This window comes from Gymnodraco acuticeps, unplaced genomic scaffold, assembly GCF_902827175.1.
Source record: "Gymnodraco acuticeps unplaced genomic scaffold, fGymAcu1.1, whole genome shotgun sequence".
NCBI classification, from domain to species: Eukaryota; Metazoa; Chordata; class Actinopteri; order Perciformes; family Bathydraconidae; genus Gymnodraco; species Gymnodraco acuticeps.
Genome location: NW_022990408.1, coordinates 21,713 through 36,557, shown reverse-complemented (window position 1 = coordinate 36,557; position 14,845 = coordinate 21,713).

The window sequence follows — 14,845 nt, the reverse complement described above, 5'->3', positions numbered from 1 at the left end:
TATTACATGGCCACATTCTCGATAAAGTAACGACATGACTCTCAATATTAATTTAAATGATTTTATGGATTTAGAAAATGATTTTATTGATTTAAAAAATAGTTGTATTGATTTAAATTGACATGCATCCACTAAGAAAAGTAGTCCGTTGTTACTGTTTGAACTAAGTAGCAACGGCAGAACTGCTTCGATAGTGTTTTTGAGGAGCTTTTGATTACAGATTTGAAAACATCGTTGCTTGCTTTAAAGCCGTTTGATGTCTATGTCTGGACCGCTGCGTAAAAAGGAGGGTTTTGCCCGTTACTTCTCTTCTTACTTCTATAAGAATAAAACATGGTGGACGGAGATCTCTTTTTCTCCCCTCTTCTCCCCGCTGCAGCCTAGCAGCTGATCTCAGAGCATGCTCCCCTCTCCTGCAGGGGGTGGTGGTCAGCTGCAGCTCACAGAATCAGCCCCCTGCAAAAACAGCGCTGGAAAGAGTAAATAGAGCGAAATGAGGCATATATACTTTATATAGGTATGGTCCTACAATATATTGTTCAAATATAGCATGATAGGTGTCCTTTAAAATAGTGTTTCAACAGCATATTAATGTTGACGCAACAAGCAGCCATCTTGGATTTTCAGTCAGAAATCCGACTTCAACTGTGTTCTAGTTGAATTTTGCTACTTCTGACTGTGACTGTGTCTGTTACAGTGAAACACACCATAAATATAGCAGATGCCACTTTCTAACATATCAATTGCCACTTTCTACCAGTGTGTTCCTAACTGTCTGTATTTATTAGTGTATGCAACAGGAAATGACAATGCCTACAGATTTCTTCTCCAGCTCAGAAACATATCTTCCTCTGTTTGGTACTTCTCACACAGTCCAAAAATATCCTATTTTCTGTGTGGTTGACAGGTCTGTTTTCTACCAAAAGTTTGTGGTAGGAAACTATATGTGTGATCTGGTCTTTGTCCATCAGCAAGCAAAAGCCATCCCACCCAATGGCCCCAATTATACACCCTGCCCTGTGACACACTGCGCCGACACCTCCGCAGCAGAACCAGACAGGTGTAATTTCATGACACAGGCTGGTCCGCTGTTATACAGCGGCCACCATCTCGAAGACAGCTCATTTAGTCCACCACCCACCTCATCAATTACATCTGGGCAACTGGCAGAATTGTTAATAGATCGGCCCTATTTTTTCAGATATCATTCACAAATTGGTGATTTGTCTGCTTGCTTGTCAACTATAACTAATGATGATGCAACTAGTGTGGTACATTTCAAACATTGTGTGTATAGCAGGTTATATATCCGGAGACATAGCTCTATTCCAATTTAAAAATACCTTTGGTATGTGGTCGTATATCTGCCGAGCTCCACATATATTTTTTCAAAAGGGTGTATTTTGGATCATAATTTTATACTTTTGCCGCCTCGGCTAATAGCCCCCTGGGTTTACCATGGCAACACACCAGGTAAGTGGAAAGGAGTGCTTAGTTCGCCACGCAGCATGAAGCCCCATTTCTAAACTGTTGACCTATAAAAGCATACACCCACCACCGCGAGGAGGCTCTGAAGCCATATGTTTCGGATTCTTTGTATGTGTGTGAGTGTGTGTGTGTGTCTTTGTGTGTGTCTTTGTGTGTGTGCCTGTGTTCAAAGACAGCAAATGCGGAAGAAAAAACAATCAATAACCCAAGTTTTGTATATACAGGGTCTGTGCTTTCTCTTGCTGTTTTATGTAGGCCCTATCTGTGTGACGTGTGTCTCCAGCTTACTTCATAAGTCTTCTTAATGACTTCCCAGACCACATATAGAAGACTCTGCAGTTTGAAAAGTCAACACAAATCTGTATTTGTTTGTCTCTCTCAGGAAATGTGTTCTTCCAAGCATCCATCTTTATTTTTCTATCACACCGACTCCCTTTTCCCAGATTCATCATCCTTTTCTGTCCTGCCTCTTCTATCGTTAGCACCTTTACAATCTCCCTGTTTAGGTGAATTCAATTCCCTTTTTAGCTCTCTTCTCCTTTGTGTACTGAGTTGTCTGTCACCCTACATGAATCCCCCTTTCACTTTGTATCCCCCATTTTACCTCCCTTCATCCTCCCTAGTTTCTCCCCCTGGGCTTTGCCGTGTCTGATCTATCAGAAGCTCCAGACAGCTGTCTATTCCCTGCAGGCAGCCATCAGAGACACTGACCATATGGGAGGAATAGTGATTGCGCTCTTCTGGTTTTGTATTGTGATGTTTTCCTTTTTTATTTTTAGCCCCTTCTTCGGAAACACTTTTCTTGTTTAGTCGTTTCCTTCAGCTCCTTTTATTTCGATTCTCGCTTAATCGTTCAGGCCGTCAAGAGCCACACTGCTCAGCTTGTGGTGGAGAGGAGAAGGGGGTGGAGAGGAAAGTATTTTTGTGACAAAACCACTGACACAAGGTGTATGGAGGGATCATTAGGGAATACCATGACAGTTTTGTATCTGTAGTTCTGTTGTTTTGCTTGTTTGGGCTGTTTTTGAAATACAAAAGGTTTGTCTTAAAGGGAATTCAGGTCACATGTTATTTTTGTCCAGGATATCTGAGGTTTTCTATGTGTGGCAGAGAACATCTGAGATAAAAACAAAATACATTTTTGGGGGATTATGGGAAAAAGGAGTCAGTTTGATAGTACAATGCAGGTACAGGAAATGCCACGGTGTTAGGAGTTATTTTTAAATCCGAAGGATAAAATTACTATGCTATAAAAGGGGTGGGAACCATCACCCCGCTCTGCAGTTCTCTATTTTAGTAGGTTCACTTACACTGCTTCCATTAGTATCGTTTCTAGTCAAAACAGGAAGTCATTTTCTGTAAAGTAACTCAGATACACCCCACTTATTCTTCATGGACAGCACAACAAGGTTGCGACTAGCTAGCAAACTTAATGTAACATTTAGCAGTCATTTTTTCAATCACAAGGTTTTGGTTTTTCTTCCTAAAATTGATAGAAAATATATATATTGAGTATATTGATAATATATACAAATATATATTGAATATGACGTGCAATGTAAACGCCATGCATTGTTATAAATGATAGCAAGTACTTCCATTTCAGGTAACATAGCTTAATGGCTACCGAACTTATTTCTGTTTGCCTGTTCGTCAGGAGGATTACTAATCAACAACCAGCCCAATTTGTATAAGACTTGTTGGAAAGTTATAGCTTGAACCAAGGAATTACCTATTTAATGTTGGAGTAAATCTTAAACTTGGGATGGATGCACAACCATTTTTTATCTTTCATTAGCATTTCAAGTTGAGATTAGGGTTAGGGTTTGGCATGAGCTATCTTCATGCCCTTCAGCGTGGACCTTTACTGTAGGTGTCAGCCGACTTTTTAGTAACCTAGAAGACGGATAATAGTACATTTGTTATGTTAGAATAACATGCTTGTTGGAATCCGACTCAGCATTCTGTAAGTACGTTTCTACAAGCATGTGTTCCTTGATAGATATATCAGGGCTGTTTTCTATACAGTGTTGGAGAATCCCCCTTCTCTGTGTCTTTAATACCCATTGTCCCCAAATAATCACAGAATAAGTCATTATAGAAATCCTTCAGACAGAGGGCTTATTGTTTGTAAGAGAGGTTCTCTCTTATGTCACTTTTCTAATTTCTCTCCTCAAGGTGAAAACCAGATACAATGGAAACATGATTCATCACACAGAACAGACGGCAGATTGATTAGTGTGACTAATTGTCCCAGTCTTTAAGAGTCAATTTGATTAGAAATAGTGAGGCATAAATATATAAGTATTTTTTAGGTTGCTAACATTTGTGTTTGTGTGTCTGAGAGAGTTATAATAAGATATACTAAAGGATTATTTTGGTGTGAGGTTTAATAGATATATTTGCATCCGTCTTAAATGACAATTATGACGATTATTCCAAAAGTAAATTACTCCAGTACTCTTCCCCTCTCTCTACATTCATTTTCCAATTGTTCCCCCTAATTTGCAGTGGCATTTGGGTCGGGCTGAATGTTTGGTCTGTCTGAGCATGATAAGCTCTCGAAAACATGTCAATAGTTCTACTGGCAGGGGGCATCTGCAGGGCCATAAAACTGGCCCCCAGCTGCCTGGACTCACCACCGGTCCAGCTAAGGTCAGGGGCAGTGATTCATTTACTGTACTCCAATTCCAGAGGGAAACTCTACAAACTCATGCATGCTTGCTATTGACAGAGTTTTAATTATACACGTATGGTTTAGAGGCAGTCCTGTCGCTGTTGGTTGAGCTAAACCTCCAAAGAAGATTAGGGAGTGCAAATTAGCTAACTGGTAAACACAGCAAATATAACTTCTGACTTTGGAGTCATGGGAGTACAACAAAATCTGAACTCAAATTACACATATTTTTTTTACCCAAGACGTGTAATCTTCTTACAGTGGACGTAGTTTGACCAAGTTAATCTTGCAATTAACTTGGTTTTCAATTGAAGTATCAAACTTTGGTAAAGTGACAAAAGAGACAACTCACAAGGAAGCAATCCCATTTCGCTGAGGATAAATGTGGTTGAAGTTCTTGAAAAAGCTAGAAGTACACTTTAAATCTGCATACATGGCTCTAAGAATGGCGTTGTTATGTATTTTGGTGAATTGGCTAAACATGTTTTATCTAGACTGGAATATCTAAAAACGATTGGTTGTATTACTATTACATTTTCTAGACACATTCATCGACCCCACTCTTTATATGATGATCGCCAAACTACTTCTTTATCACCACCAGCAGGTCAAAGTTTTCACTTATCTGGAATATCTCAACATCTTCAAGATAACCGCCCTGCAATTCACTGCACTACTTATAACGCACTTTTCTAGTTTTTTTTCTAGATTTCAACTGCTTACAAAGGACTTGTTCAGTGAACGCAGTTGGCTTAGTTGTCTTTCAAATAAGTTGGTTTTCAATTGAAGTTTTAAACTTTTGTTATGTGACAACAGAGACAACTGACAGGGAAGCAATCTCTCTCTGCTGCTGGATAAATGTGAAATGTGATTGGAAGTTATGCAAAAGCTAGAAGTGCACTTTATATTGGAATACATGTTTTCACCCATGGCTCTAGGAATGGCAATGGGAGCTCTCTTGGTCAGTTGGTCCATCATTTTGGTCTAGATTGACTGGATTATCTTTCAAACTATTGGTTGGGTTGCCATTATATTTCCTACAGACATTCATGGACCCTAGATTATTACTCTGAATGACTTGATACCTGAACTTCTGAGACCAACAACAGCACAAAATATCTCAACATTTACAAAATGACCGCCATGAGTCAATGTACAGCGCTATTCATAACATCGCTTTTCTAGCTTTTCTTGACCACTCAAACCACTTCGCAAGTCAGCTTTCATACATTCATGCACAGCACCAACTGCCAATCACGAGAGACTGACATTCTAATGCATTCACACAATTGGGTTTGCCAAAAAAACTGGTGCCTCATTTTCTTGCTCAAGGACACTTCAACAAGTTGACTGCAGGGTCCAGGGATCCAACAAGTGACCCTTATATTGGTGGAAGATCACTATGTGAAAACAACAGCTCTTACTCCTGAGCATGGGCGTCGCAGCCATTATATGAGGGTGGGACAAGCCCCCCCCCCACTTTTTCAAATGGTTAGTTTAGACCCCCCCACTTTTACCATGCGGAAAGTCCGTGAATCGGTCTATCCACTCGCCCACACTTTGTAGAGCGCTGTGTCAGTGCTTCACTATCAAATCTGGGATTTGGGACGGGTGGCGCAGTGGTCTGTGCATCCGATCATCAGATCAAGGGGGGTGCTGGGGAACTCCAGTTCGAAACCCGCTCCTGCCGCCACTGCGTCAGGCCGTTGTGTCCTTGGGCAAGACACTTCACCCGGATTTGCTCCTGTGGGTAATGTCCACAGTACATGTATAATACCAATGTGTACTTGTAAAAGCGCCTCGATGACTTCGAGGCGTGAAGATGGACGGTGTGGCGCAGTGCGCTGTGCAATGATCATCAGATCAAGGGGTGAAACCCGCCGCTGCTGCGTCTGTAAAGCCGTTGTGTCCTTGGGCAAGACACTTCACCTGAACTTGCTCCTGTGGGTATTGTCCACAGTGACCATTGCATGTATAAAAAATATGTGTAATGTGTATTTGTAAAGCGCTTTGAGCATCTGGAAAAGCGCTATAATAAATGTAAGGAATTATTATTATTATTATTAAATCCATTCCACTTGCTTATTGAGAGAATGCCCAAATCAATAAAACTCCGTACCATGTTTTCACTGCTACTCTGTACCAAGGCAGATTCTCACATAACGCGCGCATGTTCAAGGAGTGTTGCCATAGTTGGACAGCTCAGATCTGTTGTATGAAGCGATGCCGGTAGCGGAGGTAAGGCACACACCAAATGTTCAGGAAATGGTTAATACAGCGAAAATCAAAGCTGACGATCTCTTGGTTTGATATGTTTTCTCCCCCAGACAACATGGACATAAGAAAATGTTTTTCAAAGAAGAAAGTAAGTAAAGTAAGTCTTCAGCTGGTAGCAGTTAATCAGTTAACAGTGATGGTGGCGGCAGCGTCTCACTTCTGGAGAGGAGTTTCGTCTTTATGTCACGATAGAGAGATACAAATACTGAATAGTTTAGATGAGAAAAGGCATCAAATTGCCAGGTTACTAGTATTTATCATGTAAACAGGGAACATGAATAACCCGATCTCTCTGTGCTCATGTAAACACCATATCCCCAATATGATCATAACCGGGATAATACTCATAAACGGCTTACTGATGTCCATTTAGAGACGCAGTCAGTGTGTTTTACTGGAGCCTCAGTTCGATAAGAGATTATTTTCTGAGTTCTTAGGTACTCTCTCTCAAAATGATAATGTGCATTATGTTTTAATTATACTTCTTATCATTCAGAAGCTTTGTGTGTGAGTTTATGTTTCACTGAGTGCTTATAGGCAATTTCCATCCCAGTATTCAGTTAACTAATTATTTTCTGTGCACATTAATAGACTAGCTAATATTCTACCTACTGCTTGGGACTTTGAGGCTTCAAAATGTCCAATGTCACAGAACTTACTTTAGAGTCAGTTGTATTTACATTCAGTATGACTTGTTATGATTCAATGTGAAAGAGTATACTGCTCAATACATAATGATCACTTCACCACCTCTCTTGACATATAGGCGCTTGAGAGTGAGTCAGAGGCAGAACACAGGGACAGTGGAGAGAGGTCCATTGCTGAGGTGAGTGATATTGTAAGTCGCTTTGGATAAAAGCGTCAGCTAAATGCAATGTAATATAATGTAATGAAAGGGAAATGACAGTTTAGAGTAAATTGTGATGTGGACTCTCATCCCAGAATGTTAAGGAAATCAGTGGGGATATTGAACAGGAAGCATTTCAGTCAAGGGGCATGACCAATATAGACAGAAGAGCAACATTTATTTGAACATTTAAGTCGATACCATTCCTAGGTGAATTTAACATCCAGGGCCGCCCCTGGCCAACCTGGGGCCCCGAGCGACATTGTGAGATGAGCCCCCCCCCCCCAACCGACAGGAGTGAAAAAAAAATATTTAGAAACAAAGTAGGCTACTTTGCAAATATAATTCCTGTTTATTATTATTATCAACACAGTTACTTTTGTATACAGTGAGGTAAATGATAAATGTGCATGTATGTCGTTCAGTATGTGTTTACAGGTGAATACGTCTGCATTTCCTGCCAAATACTAGCCTCAAAAAGATTAAAATATAATTAATGCAAATAAACTACTTCTACTAATAATAATAGTAATAATCATAATCAATTCAATAATATAAATACTATATTATTTTTATTATAATATAGTTGTAATATAGTCAAGACAAAACATGCTTATGACATGCTCAAAACTGATATTTCTTAAATCTGTATTCAAATTAGTTCCCTCTGTCAGCAATGTATCAACAACTACACACACATTTCTATCAGTATTTCTCCGTGTTGTGGTTGACATGATGATGACTGCAGGAGTTAAGGGGAGAGGCTGAGCATCACCATGAAATGTGCAAATTGACATAAAAATGAATAAAAGGGGGAAAACATGCTCCATGTTTTTTAGGCTGCAAACTTTAACTGTTATGTAAGCCAACTAGACAGACAGTTTATCACTCTTCCTCCTGTACATCAGCAGATAAAAGGCATAACATACTTGAATGAATGTTAAATAAAGGATGCTGGAAATAACTGCATCTCCATTAGCCTATATGCTCTGCAGAGACTGCCTTCTTCATGTTGTGAATTGCAGCTGATGTTTTAATATGGCAATTGGCAATTTGACTTATACAACATTCGCAAGTTGTACATTTGACTCATACAATAGCCCACCTTTGAGTGATGCTCTAGTTTTTTCATGTTTTGTTTTTTTCCCCTCTTGCTTGCTCTGGACTGAAACTGTCTTTTCACCGACATCTCTTCACCTGCACTAGTGACCGTATCAAAGCCGTGATTGGTCAGATGTCGATTCATTGCAACGGTGTCGGGTTACAAACGTGCTCCCCTTGTCTCACCTCTCACTCTCACTCTGGCGGGGGGTGCGCGGAGAACTGAGCGGAGAACTGTGCACAGCAGCTGAGGCCCTCTGGGCGGGGCCCCCTGCAGCCTGCGTGATTGGCCTGTAGGGAGGGGCGGCCCTGTTAACATCTGTATGGAGTCAGATCAGTCTCAATATTAATAAATGCTCACAAATGTATTTTGCGATTTATATATAAATGACTCTCCACAACAATATCTCTCAATGCACTCACATATATTTATTGTTGTATATAAATGTACAAAAAATGGGCATTTAAACTGCTTTTTATTAGTTCAAAGACGGCTCTGAATTAATAATCAAATATGTTTCCTTTCTTTACTACTGGATGAAATTACAAAATGTACCCATCATTTTCCTCATGCTAGTATAGCCACATAAAAGTATCAAACCACCTGATAAAATGCACCAGAATACGGGAAATCTATTTTTTTTTTCGTGGTGGGGGACCCCCACACCCCCCGTTAAAAATGTCCCCCCCACATTCAGGATGCTCCCTATGCCCATTCTCCTGAGCCACAACCGCGTTAATGTTAAAACTTGTGAAATGTCTCCAAAATGTTGGAATGGAGACAGTACAGCTAAAAGTAAAAGTCGATTTTTGAAAGTGATCGACAGAAAATGTATTGCAGATTATCAAATCAAATCAAGTTTTATTTATATAGCACATTTATAAACTATTTTTGTTCGAGCCAAAGTGCTGTACATATAATAAAAATAGCCTACAGTAGAGACACTTTACATCAAATACAACAGCACAGATTGTTCAGAATATCAGTAAGAGAAAAACGACACCCTCTATCCTTAGACCCTCACATCGTACAAGGAAGAACTTCCAGAGAAAACCCACAGTTTAAAGGGAAAACATGGGAGAAACCTCAGGGAGAGCAACAGAGGAGGGATCCCTCTCCCAGGACGGAGAGACGTGCAATAGATGCCGTGTGTAAATCGAAGAGATAATACATTTTACAGCATATAGACCGAATGTTAGGAAATGCATGTGTCTGTAATAAGAAGATGAATCCACGAGGATGTCAGCTACAATCCATTATGATATAATTGAGTAGAAAAATAATCAAAGACGCCAAAAACCTACCAAACTAAAATGTGTGTACTTCTGCTTTTCTCGTTTGATTTAGTTGTAGACTGGGTATTTGTTGGAAATACAAAATCGACATTTTAAAAATGTAATTCTGGGAAAATTGATGCATATTTTTCTGACATTTTATAAATCATAAAAGATAACTTGTTGCAGCCCTAGGAGAGCAGAAGGCATTTCCTACTCTATTTAGTGCTTACAGTAGCGTACTTGTTTGGTTACCTTGACAGCTTCAGCTCTCTTCAGAAGTGTCACAGGTGGTGGTGACCTTCTGAAGGCGTACATCTCAACACCACCCGGAACACTTCAGAGGAAGGCAGAGCTACAGCTGATACTGCCAACTTAAATGTAAAAGAACGCTAGCCTCTGAACAACTCACAAATGAAACCTTGCTCTTTGCCTTAATTCATGAAATATGTGCAAAGCAAATTACCAGTTTTTGCCCAGAGAATTCAATCTTCAATCTTTTACAAATCAGTGAATATGCCCAATACAAAGCAGGAGGAATCAGTGTGTAATTGAGGTTATAAGTATTGAAACAGATCAGGATACTGTAAATGATCATTTAGAAATTCACTTAAAGAACCATTTTTAGATATTCTTCCTCCTTACAACAGGAGGGGGTCAGGACAAATTCACTGTAGATAAGTTTATATTTAATGCATGGAGATTTAAAATAAAAAGAAAAGAACAAATCAATTACTGCAGCTTTTACTCATACAGGCGTTTATACAACTCCTGATGCTCATGCAGGGTATTTTGACTGAAAATGTTCCTATTGCATAATGTTAGAGAGGACAAATTATATTCCTTTTGAGGTTAATATACGTTTTTTTTGCCTCTCATACTGCCTGTGCTGCAGTACCTCTTTTCGCCCTCTGTCTGAAACCAGAGCCCAGCGCAATAGCGACGCTTGGTCAGGGTCCTTTGGCGTGCAGTTGTGACGCCACGAGTCTCTTTCAGCTTCATAAACAGACGCAAAGAGCTTTCAACTGATTTGACGCTTAGGGAAGCACCACATCGGTCCATGTCGGCGGCAGTTAAAGGCAATGTGAGCGTCCATTCCCATTGGATAACGGAGGATTTTACACCCGGAGGTAAGTATTCTTCTTACTGTCGATTGATTTTACAGTGATATCTGAACTACTCATCAACTCAAAAACACCAGATTATCCTTGTTAATTACACAACATTGATTGGTTTAAATTGTGTGCAATGCTTTTGTGTTTTTCCTCTTCGATTCGGAGAAACAAATATTTTTTCGGAGTTTAGGATAGCAGAAGACACTACACTACCCATAATCGTCAGCTATCATTTAGGACTACACCTGCCGCTTTGCTTGACAAACCCCGTGATTAGTCCTCAAGCTCTGTGATTGAATGTTGGAGTGGCAGTGCACGAAGTTTACGCCGAGCGACAAACAGCACTTTGAAATGGAATGAAACCCATCGACGGCACACTATCCAAAACTGGACTCGCACGTGTGTGTGTGTGTGTGTGTGTGTGTGTGTGTGTGTGTGTGTGTGTGTGTGTGTGTGTGTGTGTGTGTGTGTGTGTGTGTGTGTGTGTGTGTGTGTGTGTGTGTGTGTGTGTGTGTGTGTGTGTGTGTGTGTGTGTGTGTGTGTGTGTGTGTGTGTGTGTGTGTGTGTGTGTGTGTGTGTGTGTGTGTGTGTGTGTGTGTGTGTGTGTGTGTGTGTGTGTGTGTGTGTGTGTGTGTGTGTGTTGTGTGTGTGTGTGTGTGTGTGTGTGTGTGTGTGTGTTGTGTGTTGTGTGTGTGGTGTGTGTGTGTGTGTGTGTGTGGTTGTGTGTGTGTGTTGTGTGTGTGGTGTGTGTGGTGTGTGTGTGTGTGTGTGTGTGTGTGTGTGTGTGTGTGTGGTGGTGTGTGTGTGTTGTGTGTGTGTGTGTGTGTGTGTTGTCGTGTTGTGTGTGGTGTGTTGTGTGTGTTCCGTCCGTCCCGACACTACCCATGCTGGCTATATGTGTGTTTCGCAGTGGCGTTTCTATATGTACAAAAGTGGTGGGGCACAAAAAACTTAGATGTCTATATATAAGCTTCTGCAGTGAGGTTCATGGCTGGTGAGGCACTGGCACTGACTCTTCAGGTTTACAAATATTATATTTTGACCTAAATCAAAATATAATATTATTTTCAAAAGCCTCTTTTGTCTGATGCTTCAATTAATTTTAAACAGACAGTTCAACAGAAGGATACCCAAAAAATTTAATTTTATCATTTAAATATTGAATTGTTCTCTCTTAGTAAGATCCCATTTTCAATAAAATTGCAGTCTTACCTTGACTTGAAGATGAAGTCAATTTGCCTATCCTTCTGGACAAAAATCTCTATTACTTTTTTGTAAAAGTCCTCCTTATCTTCTTGTAGTTTCAAAAGTCTATCATAAATCTAAATGATGGATTTATGATTCGAAATTCTAAAAGTAGGCTAGACATGTGGATATTATCCGGCTGAACAAAACGTACATTTATCTAACAGCTACGTTTCCCACAGATCTTATTTTGAGCTATTTTCTAAAATCCTATGGAGAAGTGGAGGGAAGCCATGCACAGCTTACTTCCTGGTTTTAGGACGCGTCTCTCTCCTCCTCTTCACACACCACACTTTTCGCGGCACACGTACTTACAGCCAATCAGCTCTGAATTATGTGAGATGACGTATGGTGGGGATGGCAGCTCTATGCCCCTATGGTCATTATTTTTTGCCACACACATTAAATAGGAAAATACTCTGAGCATGCGCAGTGTAGTTTTTACAGTCACCGTTCACTTAGACAGTGAGAGGGAGGGGCATGATCGGGTTTTGTCCCACATGGCTCTAAACAGCTCAATAGGCACACACTGTAGACACTAATTAGAAGAACACATACTAAAACAGCAATGTACAGACGAATCAGATGATTAAAAATGATCTTAAAATATATTTTATATATATTTTAATTTATTTTTTGCATTTTGTTGTAATCATTATTTTAATACTTTCTGCTGACACTAGGTGGGGCTTTCTTTAAGGTTAACCTGGTATTTTTACTCCACTACATTTATTTTAGTTACTTTACAGATTTGGATTAATGATGTGAACTACAAACAACCCTTAAATCAGACTTTAGTTACACCTGAGTACAATTTAGTGAATGTGATTGTCAAGTGCCAACAGTCAGGTGAGATATTTGATAGTGGGTGCTTGAGAAGACTAAAAATGTATCTGCAGATCCTTATAAAGTATATTCATTACTCGTTATTCTCTAATCGTTCATTAAAAACTGTATATAATGGCTGTTTTGCACATCCCTTTCAAGATTTCCTACTACTGTGTAGTTATGCAATGAATGAAAAACTTGGGTTGCAGGTTCCTCAACAGTGCATTACAAGACATCTATCAATATGTGTGTATACCTCCACCATTAAACTGTCATATTCTGCACATTTCGTTAAAATAAGTGCTTCAACATAGTTCTCATTGAAGGAAAGTTGATTGTCAAGTCCCAAACAAACCATGCAATATATTAGACTTTAAGTACTTTGTCGGGCTTAATATTTATCTGTACCCCTAAAAAGCTTTTTGCTTACGTGTATTTTAAAAGAGGACCTTAACCTAAAGTATTATTTCATGTTTTAATAAAGCCTAATTAGTTTTTCTGTTTTGCACATCCTCCTATTAATATCTTTGTACATCTGGCACTAAATTGTTTTATTGTAGAGTTCATTTACAGTATCTTCTTGATATTTTATATTCTTTATTTCTATTATTGACCTTCTACTTTCCTCCTGTTTTGTATGTAATCTTAATATTTAAATGTTTTCATCAAATATAAACACATTCAACAACACATGCAGCCGACCTTAGGCAAGGCAAGGCAAGTTTATTTATATAGCACCTTTCAACACATGGCAATTCAAAGTGATTTACAAAAATTAAAGACATTAAGAAAAAGGCATTTAAAAACAGTAATTAAAAAGCAACACAATCTACCTGCATTGCAATTACTCTAAACGTGTAATAACGTGCTTTAACCAGTAGGTTAGGCCAGTGGTTCCCAAACGGTGTGCCGTGAGGCAAGTCCGGGTGTGCCGTGGGATTTTGTGACAACCATACGTTATTATTGCAATATACAACTACACAAAAATAATTATTTTGTAATGTACTATATCAGTACTTTGTAGGTTTATATACGTAATCTGCGCGACTTGTGCGTCCACATCTCCACGTGCAGTGCTGCATAAACATGGCTGAGTCAGCGATAACTTTCGAGGGGTGGAGGTCTGCCCATTATTTTGAGTTTGTCCGAAGAATAGACAGGAATGTGACGGTGAGGTGCAAACTGTGTCCAGGCCAGAAGCTGTTATCCACTGCTGTAAACACCACGTCAAACCTCAACAAACACCTGCAAAGAACACATGCTAAGGCAGGGGTGCCCAACCAGTCGATCGCGATCGACCGGTCGATCGCGGGGAGATTCCCAGTCGATCGCGAGATGTGTCTAAAAATAGAACAACAACATTCTGTTTTATCGTTAATGTCCTGTAACATAATCTTCCTGTGCCAGAATAATGCACTTGAACGCATCAAAGCTTTGTGATTGGCCGGCTAGACCCCATGTGTCGGGGCGTGGCTGGTCGGCAGTGGGCACTATTTCGCTGAGGTTGTCCGTGTCAACAGGAGTGACAGTCCGCACACACACAAGACCACAATTACGGCAGAAGCAAAAAAGCCCAAAATATATAATTTTCCCTCCGAGTGGGAGGATGATTATTTGTGTATCTATTCTAATTCAAAGTCCATCTGTCTCATCTGCAATGCTAGCGTGGCTTTATCGAAGAAGGGTAATTTAGGAGCGGCATTTCAAAACAGTGCACAAACGCTAGGAGACGGATTTCCCTCCTAATTCTGCCCTACGCTCCCAAAAGGGGAGGGGCCTGAAAGGACAGCTAAATGCACAGCAGTCCATTTTCACCAGGCCCAACAACAAGAGCAAGGCTTCTACCATAGCATCTTATCGTGTCAGTCACGTTCTTGCGAAACACATGAAGTCTTTCAAAGACGGCGAAGTTGTGTAAGAAGCATTCCTGGAGGCTGCCGATGCGCTTTTTGGGGGACAGTAAAAATAACAGTAGCATTTCAACAGGTTTTT